The following is a 22,273-nucleotide window of genomic DNA, read 5'->3' as shown; positions in this document are numbered from 1 at the left end:
GAATGAATGGTTGTATATCAATATAAGATTTCTTACTTAGTTTCAGATATCAATTCAATCCATTATTTAAAGTGGAACCAGTTATATTATTTATTCACAGTACAGTCTATTCACGAATTATCTCTATATTCATAGGCACAGGTACACCTCTTTGTACCCCCAATACTAATGTATACGTCCTCAAAATATAGCTCCCAGAAATGGTGGAAGAAATACCCATGTCACCTGATCTACATATACATTTTATCACAGTAATATTCTGGACACAAAAAGCAAAGGTCACACTTATGATTGTACAAAACCTAAATGGAAAGTGAACATGGATTACTAAAAACATCCATGTCCAGGTTGCCTAATGCTCTCAAATGAAAATCCTATTGGTGACTACATATTTGTTTCTTCCAAAGATTATATATTCAAACTTAACCATGTTGAAAATGTCTAATCCTGTCACTCACTTTATACTTTGCCTGATTTTGTAATGTCTCTATTGATATCTGCTTTCCTACATATTTTCCCCAGTTAATCATTGTGACTTCCTCGTCACATGTGCTGATATTTACATTCACTCTCTTAGCGATACCCTACTTCTAAAGAACTTTTGTTCCAAATCCTACACTCATTCTTCTTCCTAAACCTACCGACTATCTTCTTAATCCTACGGACTATCACTTTTTGACTGGATGTTCTCTTCTACATTCAATCATCCAAGGTGAAAGGTCCTATGCCATTGTATATCGATTTATCTGAAACATCTGTGCAGAATGTAATTCAACGCTAAGTATCCCAATCAAGGGACAAATGAAGTTCTGGGCTTCAAATCTTACTTAGATTTCTGTTTTCGTACATATATTTCACCTCTATATTCTTATAAATATCACAGGTTCCCAATACCATTATTCATCCAGCAGAATGGTTCCTAACCCATATCGAACAGGTTAATAACACTAATCATACACTGTTCCCTCAATCTAACTTTACTGAAGAGCAGCGACAGTGCTGGTCTTACAATACAGGAATGTATGGGATCTTCCACCTGCTGAGAACATCAAAAGTACATGCAGAAATGATCTCTGGAGAAGATGTAGGCAGCTATGAAGGACCTGAGAGAGCAAAAGACATCTCCATGGCAAAGAACCCAGTAGCATGAAGGAATGTGTCTGAATCAGCCTCATTCTTCTTAATGTAGAGTAGACCAAACCAGGCCTGTGTGGAAAGCTCTTCCCAGGTGCGTATGGTTGATATACCATTCTAACATATGAAAGTGTCACAGGAAGTAGGGGCAGCCTCCATCTCATGGGACCCTTGGAAGCAACTGTTAGGACAAAGTGGTTGCCAAGGCAGTTACCTCATTCAGTTCCTGAAAGAAGTGACCACACCTCACTTCCTTGGTGATGAAAGTCTCTGAACTTGGGATCCAGGAAGCCAGGCACCCAGAGCCATTACCAATCCCAGTCCCAGTGGTCTCACTTGTTTAAATTTACCAAAGACAGAGTCAGTATTTCTTCTTACCTGTTAAGGTCTGTAAACAAGTCAGATTGGCACCTGTTATTTTGCCAGAGAAATGTTAGAGTCTGTAAACAAGTCTGGATGGCGCCTGGCAAAATGCCAGAGGGAGTGGTTTGTGAAGTAACAAAAGTGAGCCATTAAGTGTGGAGATTCCTTATTGTTTAACTGCTGTATCTATTTCATGCTAATTAGATAGGCTGTGTAAAATGTATAAATACCGCTCTTATTCAACAATAAACGGCTTCCACTCCTGCTACACAAGTTGTTCGTCACCCGCCCCCCACCCGATTATTTTGCCCAGCCAGCCGGGCTGCGGCACTTACCTACTGATGTAAGGATGGCCAAATGCCAGGGAAGCTCTGAAGATGGTTCTTTCCTGATAAAGCAGGTATTGGCTCACCGCTGACTCCTGACTACTTCACAGAGTTAGCAAAGGAAAGCAGATTTGAGACAGGACAAGCAATTTTGGGGAACATAGTATGGCCCACCAGTCAGAGGACACTCTGGATAGTCACAGACCAACTTGGACGAAAGAGTTGCCTTTGTGGGTGTGGTTGTGGGTTTGTGTATTCCACTGTGTCTGTGGTTATAGACATTAGAAAAGATAATGCATCAATGGAATTGTTCTGTCTAGTAGAAAGCTTCTCAGCATTCATCCTGCCAAATTTATGAATGGACTAGGCTTTCCTTATGAATGGGCAACACCTGCTATCTTCCTAAGTTCCTGTTTTCTTCCTGAATTCTGGCCACTCTCAAGAATAGGCTCATGGTTTTGTGTAAAAGATATGTACCACCTCCAAACTCTATAACATGGCCTTGTACTGGATAGCTGAAGGGAATGGAGAGGAACTCAGAAAACTCAGATATCAGTGTGACCAGTAAAGTGTCAGTGGAGAAACACTGATTTGGGCCTTTTGTTTACCTATTGTTCCGTTGCCCTGAATGTCGGGAAGGTCTTTGCCTCGGTCCACCCCTTTGTTAAGCCTGAAGAAAACAGTTTTCTAATGGAAAATAATGAGCATCACCTGTGGCTCTTTGCTTAATTTCCGTGGAAAGGGATGTGTCTGAATCAGCCTCTTGGCCCTGTGTGATGCTGTGACTTAGATTCTCACCACCTGATGAATCTAAGGAAAGATCTCATGTGTGCATCCAATACAAAATAGAAAAAGAGCAGTCTTGTGGATGGAGTCTCTCGCCTTCCTCTGTAAGGTTCCTGACTTCCATCAAGTGAGAATAGGTATCCTTTGGTTCAAAAAGGTTTTCAAAGCCCTGCAGAGGCAAGCCCATAGGTGCTTGGATTTTCTCATGACTCCAGTTCACATAAAGAATCTAAACCCCACAGACATAACGCTCAAATTGGAGAAGCAGAGCAGTATTAATGGCAGGCCTAATTGATCACTCCTTGTTCACAGATAGGTTGTCAAGCCACCCTGACTTTAGACAAATGAGGGTAGGGAGCATATTTTGGATACTGTCTTCAGCTGCACCCCTCATGGAAACTTCCAGCCAGAGGTTATGATGAGTGTCTATGTGGAAGTAGTTGAGAGCCATGTGGGAGTGTTTTGGTTTTAATTGTGGTAATTTGTTTGGCTGATGGAAGAGATGACTGGGTCCACCTTGGCTTGAACTCTGGTGTGAGTCTTCTTAGAGACTGAGTTCTGGAAATGACTGCAGAGATGTATTGCCATGAATTGTGTTGGGACTTTTGGAGGCCATGCATGGTAGTGGCCTTTGGAAACTGAGATCTAGGCCCAGGGGGCTTCCCACAGAGCACTGGGAATCTGAGCCAGAATATCACATGATTTTATTCTGAAAGACTTGACAGCCATAGTTGAGAGTAAAAACACACATGGACCTCACATTGTAGACCTCAATGGGCCTGGCTTCATTTGATCTTTTGGCCACTTTTTGAGAAGTCTTGCCTGTGAGAGTTCTCCAGATCTTTCATTGAAATGGGCTTTCTCACCATTTAATGTTTCCAGAATGAATTAAATCCCACAGTGCCTCCAACCTCATCCTTGAAAAATGGCTAAACATCATAAAAATTTGAAATTCCCATCACCAGGTGACACTGGATACACTTTGGATTTCCTGTTGCTGATCATGAGTGTACCAGACAGTGCCTTGATTTACTGGGTTTCATGAAAACGGTGTAGAACAGTGATGCAAATAAGTTAAAGTCTGCTGAGTAGTGGGCCTAGAGCAGTGTTTTGCAGGTCTGTGATAAAACTTCTGTGGTGGGGTCATGTGGATCTGCCAAAAGGCTTGTAACTGACATGGTGCAGCCAGCAGACCCTTGTATGTAAAGGCATCTCGTTGAATGGAGAGGTTTCAGGGCAATGTTCAGAATCAGGTTGCTATGGTCAAGGGGGCATGCTATGTGGGATTGAAGCCTGGTTGGCGCATTCTCCTGCAGACCCTGACGCACAACACGTGACAGATCTCCCTCCAGCACTGTGACCCAGTTGAATTCCTTGTATTTCCTGAAGCCAATACCAAACTCCCAGTGCAGCAGCAAGAACACCATGAAAAGTGGAGGATGACCAAATGGCTTCACAGTCCACACGGGGCCACATTTAGCCTTCAGTGGCAAGAGTTTACTTACAAAGAGAGAATTCAGTCTTGCTGCCTCACGTTCTTTGGAAAATAAGAAACCATGTTCTGCAGGTCACATAGATGGAGACCCAGCTTTGGTGGTCTCACTAGAAAGGAAGCCATAGGTCCTGACTACAACATATACTTCAAGTGGCCAACCTCAGAGGCAGGTTCTCCAGAAGTCTTTAGGCTGGCAGATCTCCATATTTGTGCAGTATTTACCCTGTCCCTTACTTTTGGAAACTCCTCTACCACCTCCAATATTGTGAACTCGTAACCATGTTCCATTCCTGACATGTATTCACAGATTTTCTAACTCTTCTTCTTTTATTTTGTCTTACTTGGGGCAAAGATAGTGTCAAGGTATTGTTGTGAATGAGAGTAGGAAGATTTTGTGTAGCACATATTTGCATACACATTTGATTCATTTTTTATTTTACATTCAAAATACTGAATCCCTGACACTAACCCATACCCTACTAGACTCTGACTACTAATCTTAATATGCTGGAGAGAAATAATGCAAACAGAATTGAAATACAAACAGTTCAGAGGAGGCATGGTGTATAGTTGGATTTGCCTTTTGCATGATAAAGTGTAGGTGTTATAAATCTAGTCAATTTTTAATTAAAATAGTTCACCATGGGTTTTTGTAGTCAACAAATATGTGAATTCCTATCTTCCTTTCTCTGTAGCCTATTCGGCACATGTATTTTTATATGCACATATAGATTCCTACCTGGTATCACACGTACATTTTTGTGACTTGGCTGAATTGGAGATACAAATTGTGAGAAAAGATCACTCCTCCTAAACGCTGTTGGAACTGAAAATGCAACCCATGTGTGAGCTTCCTAGGAGAACAACATTGTACATAAATCCATGCTCAGTACAATAAATAATTTTGCATCTGTGGATGTTATATATTTCATGATGAATATTGATTGGCTTATATATTGGATACTTTTTAATATCTCTGTGTGTGTTTTGGGTGTGTGTTTATATATATATATATACACTCTCAAGATTTTTCAACATATGAAATATATGTGTCTTATATACACTACCGAAATTCATTCATGTTCATGTATGTGGATTTATAATAAAAATTTCACAAGATTATTCTCAGAAATATTCATTCACCTGAACTACATATTTGTTTCCTAGTACTTAAAACTAACTTCAGTGAATGGTGCATACAAATACTAATATTTCTACAGTAATTGACCCAGTTTAACATCAATGCAATTAGATTCTTATGGGACATGGTGTGTATTTTGATGTTCATTTTTATTCAACATTGGTTCGTTAATATTTCTTCAGTTTATGCATATCATAGGATATATATTTCATCCACAAATTCACAAATTTAAAGGCATTTGTTTCACTTTCAATCACTTACTGCTTCAGAACACATGTATTCCTACAGGTTTTTTGACTGGTCTTTTAATGAGACTTCTTTCCAAACACATTATTTTCGATTTCCATAATCACTTTTGAAGCAAATCTCACACAATCTTTATAATAAAACATAACGCAATTATACAATTATATGTGTAACTGGTTGGAATGAATGATTGTATATCAATATAAGTTTTTGTGTATATTTTCACATATCAATTCAATCCATTATTTAAAGTGGAAACAGTTATATTATTTATTCACAGTATTGTCAATTCATACATTAATTCTGTATTCATAGACACAGAGTACAAATCTTTGTACCACCAATAATAATTTATACATCTTCAAAATATTGCTCCCAGAAATGGTATAAGAAATACTTATGTCACCCGATCTACATATACATTTTATCATAGTAATATTCGGGACCCAAAATGCAAAGGTCAAACTTATGATTGTACCAAAGCCTAAATTGAAAGTGAGCATGGATTACTAAAAACATCCATGTCCATGTTGCCTAATGTTCTCAAATGTCAATCCTATTTGTGACAACATATTTTTTTCTTCCTAAGATTATATATTCAAACTCAACCCTGTTGAAAATATCTAATCCTATCACTCACTTTAAACTTTTCCTGATTTCTTAATGTCTCTATTGATATCTGCTTACCGACATATTTTCCCCAGTTCATCATTGTGACTGACTCTTCACATGTGCTCACATTTAAATTCACTCTCTATCTGAAACCCTATTGCTAGAGAACTTTTTGTCCAAAACCTATACTCACTCTTCTTTCTGAAACTGAATATCTTTCTAATAATTCCAACTATCCCTTTTTGACTAGAAGTTCTCTTCAACATTTCATCATCCAACGTACAATGTCCTATGCCATTGTACATCGATTTATCTGAGACATCTCTGCAGAAAATAATTCAAATCTAAGTATCCCAATCAAGGGCCCAATGCCCTTCTGGTCTTCAAATCTTACCTACATTTCTGTTTTCATGCTAATATGTCACCTATATTTTCTTGTAAATATTGCAGGTTCCCAATCATTCCTGCAGAATGGTCTTCAAATCTTACCTACATTTCTGTTTTCATGCTAATATGTCACCTATATTTTCTTGTAAATATTGCAGGTTCCCAATCATTCCTGCAGAATGATTCCTAACTCATATCGAACATGTTATTAATCCTAACCATACACTGTTCCCTCAATCTAACTTTACAGAAGATTAGAGACAGAGTTGGTCTTTAAATACAGGAATGTAGCAGATCTTCCACATGCTAAGATCCTCAAAGGTCCATACAGAAATGATCCCTGGAGAAGATGTAGGCAGCTATGAAGGACCTGAGAGAGAAAAAGTTATCTCCATGTAATGGCTCACCGCTGGCTCCTAATAACCTCACAGAGTTGGCCAAGGAGACCAGATCTGAGACAGGACAGGCCATTTCTGGGAACATAGTATGGCCCACCAGTAAGAGGACACTCCGGATAGTCACAGACCTACTTGGGGGAAGGAGGTGCCTTTGTGGGTTGGGTGTGAGTTTGTGGTCTGGTCTCATTTTCTGAGAATAGGTAGGAAAGGCAGTATGTTCATTTTGGAGTGGATGGTTTCTAGAAAGTCGTTTGACAAGCAGTGTGTTTCTATGTCTGGGTATCCAACTGTGTTCGTGGATGAAGACATTAGAAAGAGCATGCATCAATGGATGTGTTCTGTCTAGTAGAAAGCTTCCCAGCATTCATCCTTCCCAATTTATAGATGGACTTGGCTTGCCTTCTGGATGGGCAACACCTACTGTCTTTCTAAGTTCCTGTTTTCTGCCTGAATTCTGGCCACTAACCATAATAGGCTCATGGTTATGTGTCCAAGATATGTACCAATTCCAAGTCATAAATTGTGTTGGGATTTTAGGAGGCCACACATGAGATTCGCCCTTGGAAACAGATCTAGGCCCAGGGTGGCTTTCCACAGAGCACAAGTAATCTCAGCCAGGATATCACACGATTTTATTGTTAAAGACTTGGCAGCCATAGTTGAGAGTCAAAACACACATGGAGCTCACATTGTAGACCTCAATGAGCCTGGCTTCATGTGACCTTTTGGCCACACTTTGGGAAGCTTTGCCTGTGATAGTTCTCCATTTCTTTCGTTCAAATGAGTTTCCTTGCCATTTAATGGTTTCTGAATGATTGGAAACCCACAGTGCCTCCAACTTGATCCTTAAAAAATAGCTAGATAAATACCACCAAATTTTTGAAATTCCCTTGACCAAGTGGCACTGGAGAACCTTTGGATTCCTGTTGCTGATCATGAGTATGCCAGACAGTGCCTTGATTGACTTGGTTTCATGAAAATGGTGTAGAACAGAGATGCCAGTAAGTTGGAGCCTGCTGAGTAGTTGGCCTAGAGCAGTGGTGGGGAGGTGTCTGAAATAACATCTGTGGTGAGGCCATGTTTATCTGCCATTGGCTTCCAAATGGCTTGTGACTGACATTTTGCATCCAGCAGACCCTTGTATGTAAAAGCATCTTGTTATATGGAGAGGTTTCAGGGCAATGTTCAGAATCAGGTTGCTGTGGTCAATGGGGCAAGCTCTGTGGGAAAAAAGCTTGCTTGGTGCATTCTCCTGCAGACCCTGACCCACCACATGTGACAGAATTCCCTCCAGCACTTTGTCCCAGTGGAACTCCTTGTATTTCAAGAAACAAATACCAAACTCCCAGTGCAGCAGCAAGAAACACCACAAAAAGTGGAGGATGAAAAAATGGCTTTACAGTAAACACGAGGAGACACTTAGCACGCAGTGGCTACAGTTTACCTACAAAGAGAAAATTCAGCACTCCTGCCTCATGTTCATTGGGAAATAAGAAACAATGTCCTCCAGGTCACATAGATGCAGACCCAGTTATGATGGTCTAACTAGAACGGAAGCTAAATCTCCTGACAGCAACATATATTTCAAGTGCCCAAACTCAGAGGCAGTTTCTCAAAAGTCTTTAGGCCAGCAGAGCTCCATGTTTGTGGAGTGTTTACCCTGTCCCTTACTTTTGGAAACTCCTATACCACCTCCAAGTATATGAACTCCTGAGCATTTTCCATTCCAGATATGTATTCACAGATTTTTGTAAATCATGTCCTCTAATTGTGTCTTACTTTAAGCAAAGATGATGTCAAGGCATTGTTCTGGATGAGAGTGGGAACATTTTTTTGTAGCACATATTTGCATAAATATTGAATTTATTTTCATATTTTCAATTCGAAATACTGAATCCCTGACACTAACCCATAACCTACTAGACTCGGACGACTATTCCTAATAAGATGGAGTAAAATAACCCACACAGAATAGAAATACAACCAGTTCAGAGGAGGCATAGTGTATAGTTGTACCTTCCTTTTGCATGATAAAGGGTTGGTGTTATAAATCTTGTCAATTTCTAGTTAAAATAGTTCTCTATGTGTTTTTAAAGTTAACAAATATGTGAATTCCTGTCTCCCTTTCTCTGTAGCCTATTCAGCACATGCATTTTTATATGCACATATAGAATACTACATGGTATCACACGTACATATTTGTGAGGTAACTGACTTTGCAAATACAAATTGTTAGAAGAAAACACTTCTTCTAAATGCTGTTGGAACTGAAAATTCAACCTATGGGTGAGCTTCCTAGTTGAACAACATAAATCCATATTTAGTAAAATCAATATTTTTGGATGTGTGGATGATATATATTTCATGGTGAATTTCGATTGGCATACATAATGCTACTTTGTAATGTGTGTATTTAGGTGTGTGTGTGTGTGTGTGTGTGTGTGTGTGTATATATATATATATATATATATATATATTCACTCTGCTGATTATTCAAAATATAAAATATATGTGTCTTATTATGCACTAACTAAATTCATTCATATTCATGTATTTGGATTTATAATCAACGTTTGAGAAGATTATTCTCAGAAATATTTTTCCACCTGAAATACATTTTTGTTTCCTAGTACTGAAAACTAACTTCAGGGGATTATATTATGGCAGTGATGGGAGTTCATTACCCCCCTGTACCGCGTCACTTTGCAGGAGAAGGACGAGTTAGAACGGCTAAAATCTATCTTGTTAGAAATTTCCAGGAAAATTGGTGTGCTCCAAAACCTACAGGAAGGATTTCCATTGCACAAGGACCAGCTACGTGGACTCAAACGCCAGCAATTTGTCCTCACGGAGGGTCACGCTGCTTATTTAGCAAATCGCCCCACAGCTAGTGTCAGCAATGCACGCTGGGAAACGACGAGAGAGCAACGCAAAGATACAGTCTGTGGATTATGCGAGCTCCTGCCATCTGTGCAATCACTGTGCTCAGTGCTGAATTCTGGGTTTGAAACGGGGGAAGGAAGCGGTCCAATTCGGTTTTCCACACCGGTGAGACCACAGAGGAAGATAGCGGTCACCATCTTGGAGAGCTGACGTCACCATCCCTGTTTTCGACTGATCACAGCTCATTCAGATACAGAATAGGTAATTTCAGGCTGCCATTCGCCTTCATCTTGCAGACAAATTACTCAGGGTCAGTGCTAAAGAACCCACGAAAATTGCTTCTTGGATCCTGCTCCTATCAGAACATACACTGAGCCCAGAGCGACTGAATTCCGGGTCCCGGAACTGCTCTGGCCCAGGGCTAAAGAACCTGCGGAAGCTGTTTCTTGGTCTGGGTCCTGCTGAATACTGTAGAGGTAAATGCCAACTGAGCCTTCATAGACAGTGGCAACAGGATTGAGACGGGGCTTGTGAGGGCCAGTCAGGACTCACCTGTTGCTTTGGTCACCCGGCAAAGGGAATGAAATGCTGCCATTTACATGGGATACCAACATGGCAGAGATCTGATGTGATCACAAAGCAGTGGAGGAGATAACTTCATTGATACCAGCGGTGAGAGAAATAGTTGGTCTCCTGGTAAAGAAAGTGAGTCACAAACATCTGAGTCTCTCTCACTTAGTCATCAAGCCAGAGGTGCAGAGCAGAGCTGCCGCCTGTGCCTGGAACACGCCCAGCGACCCCCTGGCGTGGTAGTCACGTCACCCCAATTGGAGTAGGGGCAGAGCATAGCCGACACCCATGCCTGAAAGGTAGGCAGACGTACGACCGACCGGCAGAACAGGCCCAGCGGCCGGTCAGCATGGTAGACAGATCACCCCAATTGGAAGAGCAGCACAGCCGCCAACTGCACCTGCAATGGAGACTTTTCCACTATACAATAGCAATATAAATATATAGGGGGAAAATTTCAAAAACACAACAGTTTCACCAAGCAGAAAGAAACGCAAGCTGTATGAAAAGACAAGGAAAGAAAGGACCACAAGCAATGCAGGTCAACTCAACTTTAGAAGAGGTAATAGATGCAGCATATGGAATGTCAGATAAAGAATTCAGGATATACATGCTTCAGGTGATCTGGAATCTCAAGGAAGACATTAGACAGCAAAAATCAGACAATGAAAGATCACTTCGACAATGAATTACATAAAAAAATCCAAGTAGCAAAGATCAACTATACAGGGAGATAGAGGTTATAAAAAGCAAACAAACTGAAATCTTAGAAATGCAGGAAGTAATGAACCATCTTAAAAACTCAATTGAGAATATTACCATCAGAGCAGAATACTTAGAAGATAGAACATCAGACAATGAAGACAAAGTATTTCAACTCAAAAAGAACATATAAAGCTCAGCAAGACTGTTAAGAAAGCATGAGCAAAACTGCAAGAAATATGGGATAACATAAAGAGACTAAACATAAGAGTCATTGGGATACAGGAAAGTATAGAGGTCCAAACCAAATGAGTGAGCAATCAATTCAATGAAATAATAGGAGAAAAATTCCTAGACTTGAAGAATGAGACAAAATCCCAAATCCTAAAAGTCTACAGGACGCCAAACGTGCAAAATCATAAGAGATCCACACCTAGACACATTGTAATGAAGATACCCAACATACAGAATAAGGAGAGAATTTTAAAAGCTACAAGAGAAAGGAAGCATATTATAGTTACTGGTAAACCAACCAGGAAAACAGCTGATCTTTCAACACAGACTCTGAAAGCTAGAAGATCCTTTAATAACATATTTCAAACACTGAAAGAAAATGGGTTCCAACCAATAATCATGTATCCAGCGAAATTGAGCTTCAGATGGAAGATGAAATTAAAACCTTCCACGATAAACAAAAGTGAAAAGAATTTGCAGCTAGAAAACCATCTCTTCAAAACATCCTTGGCAAAACATTACAGGAAGTGGAAATGGAAAATACCAATGAAAACTAACAGTGGGAGGTAGGACATTAAAGGGGGGAAAATAATCAAAGAGGAAAACAAACTATGTTTTGTAACATAAATAAACAAATATGGCTGGAAGAACAACCCCTATCTCAATAATAACAAAAAATCTAAATGGCTTAAACTCACCTATTAAGAAACACAGGCTAGTAGAATGGATCACAAAACAAGAACCAACAAAATGCTGCCTACAAGAGACGCATTTTATAGGAAAAGACATACATAGAGGGAGGGTGATACTTGGAAAAATCATATCACTCTTATGAACTTCGGAAACAAGCAGGAGTGTCCATACTCATATCAAATAAAATAGATTTCAAGCCAAAGTTAATCAAAAGGGATAAAGAAGGACACTACATACTACTCAAGGGAACCATACGCCAACAAGACATAACAATCATAAATATATATGCCCCAAACAATGGTGCAGCTTTGTTCATCAAACAAACTCTTCTCAATTTCAAGAGTCTAATAGACCACAATACAGTAATCATGGGAGACATGAACACACCTCTCTCACCACTGGACAGATCTTCCAAACAAAAGTTGAATAAGGAAACTATAGAACTCAATAACACAATTAATAACCTAGACTTAATTGACATATATACAATATACAACCCATCATCAAGAAGTTACACTTTTTTCTCAGGAGAACATGGATCATTCTCAAAAATACATCATATATTATGTCACAGGGCAACTCTTAGACAATAAAAAGGAGTAGAGATAATACCATGAATTTTATCTGATCATAATGGAATGAAACTAAAAATCAACGATAAAAGAAGGAAGGAAAAATCATTCATCACTTGGAGAATGAACAATAGGGTTCTGAATGATCAATGGGTTATAGAAGACATCAAGGAGGAAATTAAAAAATTCTTAGAGATAAATCAAAACACAGACACAATATATCGGAATCTATAGGACACATTGAAAGCAGTTCCAAGAGGAAAATTCATTGCTTGGAGTTCATTCCTTAGAAAAAGAAAAAACCAACAAATAAATGATCTCATTCTTCATCTCAAAATCTTAGAAAAACAAGAGCAAACAACAGCAAAAGAAGTAGAAGGCAAGAAATAATTAAAATCAGAGAAGAAATTAATGAAATCAAAACAAAAGAAACAATTGAAAAAATTGACAAAACAATACATTGGTTTTTTGAAAAAATAAATAAAATCGACAGACCCTTAGCCATGCTAACAAAGAGAAGAAGAGAGAGAACTCAAATTACTAGCATATGAAATGAAAAAGGAAATATAACAAGAGACACTTCAGAAATACAGAAGAAAATCAGAAATTATTTTGAATTAATATTCTCCAATAAAATAGAATATAGTGAAGGCATTGATAAATTTCTTAAGTCATATGATGTGCCCGGATTGAGTCAGGAGGATATATACAACCTAAACAGTCCAATATCAATTGAGGAAATAGAAGAAACCATCAAAATACTACCAACTAAGAAAATCCCAGGACTGGATGGGTATAGAGCAGAATTATACAAAACCTTTAAAGAAGAACAAAAACCAATACTTTTCAAGGTATTTCAGGAAAAATGCAAAAATCCTCAAAAAAATTCTGGCGAATCAGCCACAAAAACATATATATATATATATATATATATATATATATATATATATATATATATATATATAAAATATGTGCACCATGATCAAGTAGGATTCATTCCTGGGATGCAAGGCTGGTACAATATATGGAAATCAATAAATGTTATTCATCACATCAATAGACTTAAAAATAAGAACCATATGATCATCTCGAGAGATGCGGAAAAAGCATTCGACAAGGTACAGCATCACTTACGTTCAAAACTCTAGTAAAACTAGATCCTGTTATCCCTAGTTTTTCTAGTTTGGTTTCAGGTAAATGTTCAGAATCAGGTTGCTATGGACACGGGGGCAAACTATGAGAGATAGAATATTGGATGGTGCATTCTCCTGCAGACCCTGACCATACACACGTGACAGAACTCCCTCCAGCACTGTGTCCCAGTTGAACTCCTTGTATTTCGTGATGCAAATACCAAACTCCCAGTGCAGAGGCAAGAAACACCACGAAAAGTGGAGGATGACCAAATGGCTTCACAGTTCACACGGGGAGACACTGAGGTTCCAGTGTCCACAGTTTACTTAGGAAGAGAGAATTCAGCACTGCGGTCTCCTGTTCATTGGAAAATAAGAAACCATGTCCTCCAGGTCACATAGATGCAGACCCATCTTTGATGGTCTCACTACTAAGGAAGCTAAAGCTCCTTACAACAAAATATATTTCAAGTGCCCAACCTCAGAGGGACTTTCTCAAGAAGTCTTTAGGCCAGCAGAGCTCCATGTGTGTGGACTGTTTAACCTTTCCCTTACTTTTGGAAACTCCTTTACCACCTCCAATTTTTTGAACTACTGAGCATATTTTATTCCACATATGAATTCACAGATTTTCTAACTCTTCTCCTCTAATTGTGTTTTACTAGGGTCGAAGGTAATGAGAAGGCATTGTTCTTGATGAGAGTTGGAAGATTTTTGCGTAGCATATGTTTGCGTACACATTGGATTCATTTTCCTATTTTCCATCCAAAATACTGAATCTCTGACATTATCCCATACCCTACTAGACTTTGATGATTAATCCTAATACGGTGAAGAAAAATAACCCAAAGAGAATAGAAACACAAGCAGTTCAGAGGAGGCATGGTGTATACTAGGTCTTGCCTTTTGCATGATAAAGGGTAGGTATTATAAAAATTGTCAATTTTTAATTGAAATAGTTCTACATGTGTTTTTAAAGGTAACAAATATGTGACTTCCTGTCTCCTTTTCTCTGTAGCCTATTCAGCACATGTGTTTTTATACGCACATATAGAATCCTACCTGGTATCACACATAATTTCTTTTGAGGCTACTGACTTGGAAGATAAAAATTGTGAGTAGAGATCATTCCTCCTAAACGCTGTTGGAACTGAAAATTCAACCTATGTCAGCTTCCTAGAAGAACAACATTATACATGAATCCATGTTAAGCAAAATGAATATTTTTCGATATGTGGATTATATATATTTCATGATGAAATGCGATTGGCATATATATTGCTACTTTTAATGTCTGTGTGTGTGTGTGTGTGTGTGTGACTCTCCAAGTTTTTTAAAATATGAAATATATGTGCATTATATACACTCCCTAAATTCATTCATGTTCATGTATGTGGATTTATAATCAACTATTCAGAAGATTATTTTCAGAAATATTCATCCACCTTGAATACATATTTGTTTCCCATTACTGAAATCTGACTTCAGTTAATGGTTCATACAAATCCTAACATTTCTACATTAACTGACCCAGTTTAACATCAATGCAAGTAGATTCCTATGGGACATGATGTCTATTTTGAACTTCATTTCTATTCAACACTGCTACATTACTATTTCTTCACGTTTAGCCCATCATTGCATATATATTTCATCCACAAGTTCACAAATTTAGAGGCATTTGGTTCACTTTAAATCCCTTCTTGCTTTAGAACACATGTATTCCTCCAGGTTTCTTGACTGGAATTTTTTGAGACTTCTTTCCAAACACATTATTTTCGATTTCCATAATCCTTTTGAAGAAAATCTCACACACCCTTCATGATAAATCATAACCTAATATTACCATTAGATGTATAACTGGTTGGAATGAATGATTGTATATCAATATTAGATTTCCTGTATATTTTCAGATATCAATTAAATGAATTATTTAAAGTGGAACCAGTTATATTATTTATTCACAGTATGGTCTATTCATGCATTATCTCTATATTCACAGACACAGCGTACACCTCTTTGTACCCCCAATACTAATTTATACGTCTTCTCAATTTTGGTCCCTGAAATGGTGGAAGAAATACTGATGTCACCTGATCTACATATACATTTTATCACAGTAATATTCTTGACAAAACTGCAAAGGTCACACTTATGATTTTACAAAGCCTAAATGTAAAGTGAACATGGATTACTAAAAACATCCATGTCCAGGTTGCCTAATGCTCTCAAATGTCATTCTTTGGTGACTACATATTTGTTTCTTCCTAAGATTATATGTTCAAACTCAATCCTGTTGAAAATGTCTAATCCTAACACTCACTTTGTACTTTGCCTAATTTCCTATTTTCTTCCTTGATATTTGCTTTCCTACCTTTTTTTCCTAGTTCATCATTGTGAATGACTCTTCACATGTGCTGACATTGGCATTCACTCTCTAATCGAAACCCTGTTGCTAAAGAATTTTTTTTTCCAAATTCTATACTCACACTTCTTCCGAAAACTACCGACTATCTTCCTAATCTTACCGACTATCCCTTTTGGAGTTGATGTTCCCTTCAAATTCAATCATCCAAGGTACAAAGTCTTATGCCATTGTATATTGATTTATCCAAGAAATCTCTGCTGAAGGTAATTCAATGCTAAGTATCCCAATCAAGGGCCCAATTCCCTTCTGGGCTTCAAATCTTACCTAGATTTCTGTTTTCATGCATATATTTCACCTCTATGTTCTTATAAATATAGCAGATTCCCAATATCATTATTCATCCCTCAGAATAATTCCTAACCCAAATTGAACAAGTTATTAATGCTAACCATACACTGTTCCCTCAATCTAACTTTACAGAAGAGCGGGACAGAGTTGGTCTTACAATACAGGAATATAGGGGATCTTCCACCTGCTGAGAACCTCAAAGGTCCATGCAGATATGACCCCTGGAGAAGATGTAGGCAGATATGAAGGACCAAACAAGGCCTGTGTGGAGAGCTGTTCCCGGGTGCCTATGGTTGATATACCATTCTAACTTGTGAAAGTGTCACATGAAGTAGGGGTAGCCACCAGAACTTGTCCCCGTTGAACTCCTTGTATTTAGTTAAGCAAATACCAAACTCCCAGTGCAGCAGCAAGAAACACCACGAAAATGGAGAATGAAAAAATGGCTTCACAGTCCACATGGGGAGACACTTAGCCCCCAGTGGCCACAGTTTACCTACAAAGAGGGAATTCAGTACTGCTGCCATATGTTCATTATAAAATAAGATACCATGTCCTCCAGGTCACATAGATGCACACCAAGCTTTGATGGTCTCACTACAAAAGAAGCTATAGCTCCGGACAACAATATAAATTTAAGTGCCCAACCTCAGAGCTAGTTTCTCAAGAAGTCTTTAGGCCAGCAGAGGTCCATGTTTGGGTTGTGTTTACAATGTCCCTTACTTTGGGAAACTCCTCCACCACATCCAAGGTTGTGAACTCCTGAGAATTTCCCATTCCAGATTGGATTTATTTTGCAATTTTCCATTCTACAGTAACTGACCTAGTTTTACATCAATGCAAGTAGATTCCTATGGAACATGATGTGTATTTTGAGGTTCATTTTTATTCAACATTGTTACATTACTATTTCTTCAGTTTATGCACATAATAGGATATATATTTATTCCACAAGTTAGGAAGTTTATAGGCATTTGTTTCACTTTCAATCACTTTCTGCTTCAGAACACATGTCTTCCTCCATGTTCCTTGACTGGTCTTCTCATGAGACTTCTTTCCAAACACATTATTTTCTATTTCTGTAATCACTTTTGAAACAAAACTCACACACCCTTCATTATAAACCATAACTCTAAGATTACCATTAGATGTATAACTCTTTGGAATGAATGATTGTATATCAATATAAGATTTCCTATATATTTTCAGATATCAATTCAATCCATTATTTAAGTGGAACCAGTTATATTTTTCCGCAGTATGATCTATGTATGCATTATCTCTATATTCATAGACACAGCGTACACCTCTTTGTACCCCCAATACTAATTTATTCGTCTTCACAATATTGCTGCCAGAAATGGTGGAAGAAATACGCATGTCACCTGATCTTCATATATATTTTATTACAGTAATATTCTGGACACCAAATGCAAAGGTCACACTTATGATTGTAACAAATCCTAAATGGAAAGTGAGCATGGATTACTAAAAACATCCATGTCCACATTGCCTAATTCTTTCAAATGTCAATCCTATTCGTGACTACATATGTGTTTCTTCCTAAGATTATATATTCAACCTGAACCCTTTGAAAATGTCTAATCCTATCACTTTATAGTTTGCCTGATTTTGTAATGTCTCTATTGATATCTGTTTTCCTACATATTTCCCAAGTTCATCATTGTGATTGACTCTTCACATGTGCTGACAAATATATTCACTCTCTAACCAAAACCCTATTGCTAAAGAACTTTTCTTCCAAATACTATACTCACTCTTCTTCCTATACCTACCGACTATCTTCCTAATCCTACTGACTATCCCTGTTTGACTGGATGTTCTCTTGTACATTCAATCATCTAAGGTAGAAGATCCTATGCCATTGATTATAGATTTATCTTAGACATCTGTGCATAACGTAATTCAAAGCTATTTATCCCAGTCAAGTTCCCAATGCCATTCTGGGCTTCGAATCTTACCTAGATTTCTGTTTTCATAATTATATTTCACCTCTATATTCTTTTAAATATTTTAGGTTCCAAATACCATCATTCATCCAGCAGAATGATTTCTAACCCAAATCAAACATGTTGTTAACCTTAACCATTCACTGTTCCATCAATCTAACTTTACAGAAGAGCAGGGATAGAGTTGGTCTTAAAACACAGGAATGTATGAGATCTTTCACCTGATGAAAACCTCAAAGGTACATGCATAAATGATCTCTGAAGAACATGAAGGCAGCTATAAAAGACCTGAGAGAGCAAAAGTCATCTTCAATGGCAAACAACCTGGTCAGGATGAAGGGTTCTGACTGAATCAGCCTCTCTCTTCTTAATGTAGAGAAAATGGACCAAACCCAGCCTGTGTGGGTAGCTGTTCCAGGGCGCCTATGATTGATATACCGTTCTATCTTGTGAAAGTGTAACAGGAAGTAGGGGCAGCCTCCTTCTCATGTGACACTTGGAAGCCACTGGTAGGACAAAGTGGTTGCCAAGGCAGTAACCTCATTCAGTTCCTGAAGGAAGTGACCTCACCTCACTTCCTTGGTGATTAAAATCTCTGAACTTGGGATTCATGAAGCCAATCAACCATAGCCAGTCCCAGTCCCAGTCCCAGTGGTCACACTTGTTTGGATTTACCAAAGACAGAGTCAGTCTTTCTTGGTAACTACTGATGTGAGGATGGCCAAATGCCAGGAAAGCTTTGAAGAGGAGCCGTTTCTGAGAAAGCAGGTAGTGGCTCACCTCTGGCTCCTGACACCTTCACAGAGTTAGCCAAGGAGACCAGATCTGACACAGGTCAGGCCATTTCAGGGGAACATAGTATGGTCCACCAGTCAGAGGACACTCTGGATATTCACAGACCTACTTGAGTTAAGGAGGTGCCTTTGTGGGTGTGGGTGTGAGTTTGTGGTTTTGTCTCATGTTCTGAGAATAGGTAGGAAAGGCGGTTTGTTTGGATTGGAGTGGACTGTTTCTAGTAAGTCGTTAGACAAGGCGAGTGCTTCTATGTCTGTGTTTCCCACTCTGTCCGTGGTTGTAGACATTAGAAAAGAAAATGCATCAAGGATATGTCCTGTCTAGTAGAATGCTTCCCAGCATTCTTCCTGCCCGATTTAGGAATGGACTGTGGCTCGCCTTATGCATGAAAAACACCTACTAACTTTCAAAGTTCCTGTTTTCTTCCTGAATTCTGGCAAATCTCAAGAATAGGCCCATGGTTTTGAGTCCAAGATATGTACCACCTCCAAGCTCTGTGACATGGCCATGTGCTTGATAGCTGTAGGTAATGGGAACATCTTAGAAAACTCAAATATCTGTGTGACCAGTAAACTCTCAGTGGAGAAACCCTGCTTTGGTTCATTTGCATACTTATGGTTATGATGCCCTGAATGTCAAGAAGGTCTTTGCCTCAGGCCACCCCTTTGTGAAGCCTGAAGAAAACTGTTTTCATATGGAAATAAATGCCATAACATGTGGCTCTTTGCTTAATTGCTTTGGAAAGGGACGTGTCCGAATCAGCCTCTTGGGCCTGTGTGAGATTGTGGCTTAGATTCTCAGCATATGATAGATCTAAAGGTAGATTCCATGTGTGCAATCAATACCAAAATGGCAAAAAATCACTGATTGTGGATGAGTTTCTTGCCTTATTCTGTTAGGTTCTTTACCTCCATCAAGTGTGAATAGGAATCCTGTAGGTCAAATTAGTTCTTCAAATCCCTGAAGAGGTGCTTGTGTTTTCTCAAGATTCCAAATCACATAAAGAATCTATACCTGAGAGTCAGTAGGCCTCAAATTGGAGAAGGAGAGCAGTATTAATGGCAGGCCTATTTGATCACTCCTGGTTCACAGGAAGGGTGTCCATGTCACCCTGACTTCAGGCAAATGAGGGGCAAGCGACATTATTTTGGACACTCTCTTGGGATGCATCCTGCATGGTAACCTCCAGCCAGAGGTTATGATGAATGTCTATATTTAAGAAGATGAGGGCCATGTGGGTGTATTTTGGTTTTAATTGTGGTCATTCTTGTGGCAGTTGGAAGAGATGACTGGATCCACCTGGGCTTGAACTCTGGTGTCATTCCCCTTAGAGACTGAGTTCTGGAACACACATCAAAGAAGAATTGCCATAAATTGTGTGGGGATTTTAAGAGGCCACGCATGAGAGTCGCCCTTGGAAACTGAGATCTATGCCCACGGTGGCTTTCCACAGAGCACTGGGAATCTCAGACAGGATATCACATGATTTAATTCTGAAAGACTTGGCAGCCATATTTGATAGTCAAAACACACATGGACCTCAATTTTAGACCTCAATGGGCGTGGCTTCATGTGACCTTTTAGCCACTCTTTGGGAAGCCTTGCCTGTGAGAGTTCTCCAGAGCTTTCATTGAAATGATCTTCCTCCACATTGAATGATTCCTGAATGTATTGAAATAAACAGTGCCTCCAAATTCATCCTTGAAAATTGGCTAGATAAATACCATGAAATTTTTAAAATTCCAATGACCAGGTGGCACTGAAGAACTTTGGATGTCCTGTTGCTGATCATGAGTGTACCAGACAGTTCCTTGATTAACTGGTTTTCATGAATATGGTGTAGAACAGAGATGCCAGTAATTTGGAGCCTGCAGAATAGTGGGCCTAGAGCAGAGGTGATTAAGTGTGTGATAAAACATCTGTGGTGGGGTCATGTGGATCTGCCATTGTCTTCCAAATGGCTTGTGACTGACATGGTGCAGCCAGCAGAACATTGAATGTAAACTCATCATGTTATATGGAGAGGTTTAAGGGCAATGTTCAGAATCAGGTTGCTATGGTCACGGAGGCAACCTATGTGGTGTACAAGCCCTGTTGGTGCATTCTCCTGCAGACCCTGACCCACCACATGTGACAGAACTCCCTCCAGCACTGTGGTCAAGTTTAACTCCTTGTATTTCATAAAGCAAATACAAAACTCTGAGTGCAGCAGGAGACATTATAAAAAGTGGAGGATGATGAAATGGCTTCACAGTCCACATGGGGAGACACATAGCCCCCAGTGGCCATAGTTTACCTACAAAGAGAGAATTAAGCACTGCTGCTTCATGTTCATTGGAAAATTATAAACCATGTCCTCCAGGTCACAGAGATGCATAAAGAGCTTTGATGGTCTTACAAGAAAAAAAGCTAAAGCTCCTGAAAACTACATATATTTCAACTGTCCATCTTAGAGGCAGTTTCTCCAGACGTCTTTAGGCTGGCAAATATTCATGTTTGTGGAGTTTTTACATAGTCCCTTACTTTTGGAAACTCCTCTACCATCTCCAAGGTTGTGAAATCCGGAGCAGTTTTCATTTCAGGTATGAATTCAAAGATTTTCTAACTCTTTTTCTCTAATGGTGTCTTACTTAGGGTGAAGGTAATGTCAAGTTATTGTTCTAAATGAGAGTGGGAAAATTTTTGTGTAACACTAATTTGCATACACATTGATCCATTTCCAATTTTCCATTCGAAATACTGAATCCCTGACAGTAACTCATACCCTACTATACTCGGACTACTAATCCTAATATGATGGAAAATAATACCCAAACAGAATGAAAATACAAGCAGTTCAGAGAAGGCATGGTGTACAGTTGGACTTCCCTTTTGCATGATTAAGGGTGGGTGTTATAAATCTACTCAATTTTTAATTGAAATAGTCCTCCATGTGTTTTTAAAGTTCACAAATATGTGAATTCCTGTCTTCCTTTCTCTGTAGCCTACTCAGCACATGTATTTTTATATGCACATACAGAATCCTACCTGGTATCACAAGTACATTTTCATGAGTTGGCTGAATTGGCAGATACAAATTGTGAGAAGAGATCAGTCCTCCTAAACCCTGTGGGAACT

This window comes from Callospermophilus lateralis, chromosome 12 (genome assembly GCF_048772815.1).
Source record: "Callospermophilus lateralis isolate mCalLat2 chromosome 12, mCalLat2.hap1, whole genome shotgun sequence".
Classification (NCBI taxonomy): Eukaryota; Metazoa; Chordata; class Mammalia; order Rodentia; family Sciuridae; genus Callospermophilus; species Callospermophilus lateralis.
This window is presented reverse-complemented; position numbering follows the sequence as displayed.